Source organism: Urocampus carinirostris, unplaced genomic scaffold (assembly GCF_059441175.1).
Source record: "Urocampus carinirostris isolate Australia breed hairy pipefish unplaced genomic scaffold, RoL_Ucar_1.0 HiC_scaffold_108, whole genome shotgun sequence".
In the NCBI taxonomy this organism is placed as follows: domain Eukaryota; kingdom Metazoa; phylum Chordata; class Actinopteri; order Syngnathiformes; family Syngnathidae; genus Urocampus; species Urocampus carinirostris.
The window spans coordinates 35001-39841 of NW_028283214.1; positions in this window are offsets into that span (position 1 = coordinate 35001).

Here is a 4841-nt window from a genome sequence, read left to right on the forward strand (position 1 = left end):
CCACAAGAGGCGGCAGCCAGTCCCCAAACACCAGCCGGGGACCGGCCCACAAGAGGCGGCAGCCGGTCCCCAAACACCAGCCGGGGACCGGCCCACAAGAGGCGGCAGCCGGTCCCCAAACACCGGCCGGGGACCGGCCCACAGGAGGCGGCAGCCGGTCCCCAAACACCAGCCGGGGACCGGCCCACAAGAGGCGGCAGCCGGTCCCCAAACACCGGCCGGGGACCGGCCCACAGGAGGCGGCAGCCGGTCCCCAAACACCAGCCGGGGACCGGCCCACAAGAGGCGGCAGCCGGTCCCCAAACACCGGCCGGGGACCGGCCCACAGGAGGCGGCAGCCGGTCCCCAAACACCAGCCGGGGACCGGCCCACAAGAGGCGGCAGCCGGTCCCCAAACACCGGCCGGGGACCGGCCCACAGGAGGCGGCAGCCGGTCCCCAAACACCAGCCGGGGACCGGCCCACAGGAGGCGGCAGCCGGTCCCCAAACACCAGCCGGGGACCGGCCCACAGGAGGCGGCAGCCAGTCCCCAAACACTGGCCGGGGAGTGGCACAAATTCTAAGTCCCACGAGCCCCTGGTGACCCGACAATCGGACTTAGTGCAATTTTCCAAGTGCTGCAAGCCAATGTTGGCCCGACAAGTCCCCAAACGGCAGCCCGGTTTTGAGCCACTAGTGTCGGCCTATAAGTCCCCAAACACCGGCCCGGTTTTACGACCACTAGTCCCCCAACACTAGCCCGGGATTCAGCCACTAGTGGCGGGCACAATTCCCCAAACACCGGTCCGATAATACGCGCGCATATCCCCAAACACCGGTCCGATAATACGCGCGCATATCCCCAAACACCGGCCCGATAAAACGCGCACAATTCCCCAAACACCGGCCCGGATTTCAGCCACTAGTGGCGGGCACAAGTCCCCAAACACTAGCCAAGTTCTCAGCCACTAGTGGCGGGCACAATTCCCCAAACACCGGTCCGATAATACGCGCGCATATCCCCAAACACCGGCCCGATAATACGCGCGCAATTCCCCAAACACCGGCCCGGATTTCAGCCACTAGTGGCGGGCACAAGTCCCCAAACACTAGCCAAGTTCTCAGCCACTAGTGGCGGGCACAATTCCCCAAACACCGGTCCGATAATACGCGCGCATATCCCCAAACACCGGCCCGATAATACGCGCACAATTCCCCAAACACCGGCGCAGATTTCAGCCACTATTGGCGGGCACAAGTCCCCCAACACTAGCCCGGGATTCAGCCACTAGTGGCGGGCACAAGTCCCCAAACACCGGTCCGATAATACGCGCGCATATCCCCAAACACCGGCCCGATAATACGCGCGCATATCCCCAAACACCGGCCCGATAATACGCGCACAATTCCCCAAACACCGGCCCGGATTTCAGCCACTAGTGGCGGGCACAAGTCCCCAAACACTAGCCAAGTTCTCAGCCACTAGTGGCGGGCACAATTCCCCAAACACCGGTCCGATAATACGCGCGCATATCCCCAAACACCGGCCCGATAATACGCGCACAATTCCCCAAACACCGGCGCGGATTTCAGCCACTAGTGGCGGGCACAAGTCCCCAAACACTAGCCAAGTTCTCAGCCACTAGTGGCGGGCACGATTCCCCAAACACCGGTCCGATAATACGCGCGCATATCCCCAAACACCGGCCCGATAATACGCGCACAATTCCCCAAACACCGGCGCGGATTTCAGCCACTATTGGCGGGCACAAGTCCCCCAACACTAGCCCGGGATTCAGCCACTAGTGGCGGGCACGATTCCCCAAACACCGGTCCGATAATACGCGCGCATATCCCCAAACACCGGCCCGATAATACGCGCACAATTCCCCAAACACCGGCCCGGATTTCAGCCACTAGTGGCGGGCACAAGTCCCCAAACACTAGCCAAGTTCTCAGCCACTAGTGGCGGGCACAATTCCCCAAACACGGTCCGATAATACGCGCGCATATCCCCAAACACCGGCCCGATAATACGCGCACAATTCCCCAAACACCGGCGCGGATTTCAGCCACTATTGGCGGGCACAAGTCCCCCAACACTAGCCCGGGATTCAGCCACTATTGGCGGGCACAAGTCCCCCAACACTAGCCCGGGATTCAGCCACTAGTGGCGGGCACGATTCCCCAAACACCGGTCCGATAATACGCGCGCATATCCCCAAACACCGGCCCGATAAAACGCGCACAATTCCCCAAACACCGGCCCGGATTTCAGCCACTAGTGGCGGGCACAAGTCCCCAAACACTAGCCAAGTTCTCAGCCACTAGTGGCGGGCACAATTCCCCAAACACCGGTCCGATAATACGCGCGCATATCCCCAAACACCGGCCCGATAATACGCGCACAATTCCCCAAACACCGGCGCGGATTTCAGCCACTAGTGGCGGGCACAAGTCCCCAAACACTAGCCAAGTTCTCAGCCACTAGTGGCGGGCACGATTCCCCAAACACCGGTCCGATAATACGCGCGCATATCCCCAAACACCGGCCCGATAATACGCGCACAATTCCCCAAACACCGGCGCGGATTTCAGCCACTATTGGCGGGCACAAGTCCCTCAACACTAGCCCGGATTTCAGCCACTATTGGAGGGCACAAGTCCCCCAACACTAGCCCAGTTCTCAGCCACTAGTGGCGGGCACAATTCCCCAAACACCGGTCCGATAATACGCGCGCATATCCCCAAACACCGGCCCGATAATACGCGCACAATTCCCCAAACACCGGCGCGGATTTCAGCCACTATTGGCGGGCACAAGTCCCCCAACACTAGCCCGGGATTCAGCCACTAGTGGCGGGCACGATTCCCCAAACACCGGTCCGATAATACGCGCGCATATCCCCAAACACCGGCCCGATAATACGCGCACAATTCCCCAAACACCGGCGCGGATTTCAGCCACTATTGGCGGGCACAAGTCCCCCAACACTAGCCCGGGATTCAGCCACTAGTGGCGGGCACGATTCCCCAAACACCGGTCCGATAATACGCGCGCATATCCCCAAACACCGGCCCGATAATACGCGCGCATATCCCCAAACACCGGCCCGATAATACGCGCACAATTCCCCAAACACCGGCGCGGATTTCAGCCACTATTGGCGGGCACAAGTCCCCCAACACTAGCCCGGGATTCAGCCACTAGTGGCGGGCACGATTCCCCAAACACCGGTCCGATAATACGCGCGCATATCCCCAAACACCGGCCCGATAATACGCGCACAATTCCCCAAACACCGGCGCGGATTTCAGCCACTATTGGCGGGCACAAGTCCCCCAACACTAGCCCGGGATTCAGCCACTAGTGGCGGGCACGATTCCCCAAACACCGGCCCGATAATACGCGCACAATTCCCCAAACACCGGCGCGGATTTCAGCCACTAGTGGCGGGCACAAGTCCCCCAACACTAGCCAAGTTCTCAGCCACTATTGGCGGGCACAAGTCCCCCAACACTAGCCCGGGATTCAGCCACTAGTGGCGGGCACGATTCCCCAAACACCGGTCCGATAATACGCGCGCATATCCCCAAACACCGGCCCGATAATACGCGCACAATTCCCCAAACACCGGCCCGGATTTCAGCCACTAGTGGCGGGCACAAGTCCCCAAACACTAGCCAAGTTCTCAGCCACTAGTGGCGGGCACAATTCCCCAAACACCGGTCCGATAATACGCGCGCATATCCCCAAACACCGGCCCGATAATACGCGCACAATTCCCCAAACACCGGCGCGGATTTCAGCCACTATTGGCGGGCACAAGTCCCCCAACACTAGCCCGGGATTCAGCCACTAGTGGCGGGCACGATTCCCCAAACACCGGTCCGATAATACGCGCGCATATCCCCAAACACCGGCCCGATAATACGCGCACAATTCCCCAAACACCGGCGCGGATTTCAGCCACTATTGGCGGGCACAAGTCCCCCAACACTAGCCCGGGATTCAGCCACTAGTGGCGGGCACGATTCCCCAAACACCGGTCCGATAATACGCGCGCATATCCCCAAACACCGGCCCGATAATACGCGCGCATATCCCCAAACACCGGCCCGATAATACGCGCACAATTCCCCAAACACCGGCCCGGATTTCAGCCACTAGTGGCGGGCACAAGTCCCCCAACACTAGCCCAGTTCTCAGCCACTAGTGGCGGGCACAATTCCCCAAACACCGGTCCGATAATACGCGCGCATATCCCCAAACACCGGCCCGATAATACGCGCACAATTCCCCAAACACCGGCGCGGATTTCAGCCACTATTGGCGGGCACAAGTCCCCCAACACTAGCCCGGGATTCAGCCACTAGTGGCGGGCACGATTCCCCAAACACCGGTCCGATAATACGCGCAGCATATCCCCAAACACCGGCCCGATAATACGCGCACAATTCCCCAAACACCGGCGCGGATTTCAGCCACTAGTGGCGGGCACAAGTCCCCCAACACTAGCCCGGGATTCAGCCACTAGTGGCGGGCACAATTCCCCAAACACCGGTCCGATAATACGCGCGCATATCCCCAAACACCGGCCCGATAATACGCGCACAATTCCCCAAACACCGGCGCGGATTTCAGCCACTATTGGCGGGCACAAGTCCCCCAACACTAGCCCGGGATTCAGCCACTAGTGGCGGGCACGATTCCCCAAACACCGGTCCGATAATACGCGCGCATATCCCCAAACACCGGCCCGATAATACGCGCACAATTCCCCAAACACCGGCGCGGATTTCAGCCACTATTGGCGGGCACAAGTCCCCCAACACTAGCCCGGGATTCAGCCACTAGTGGC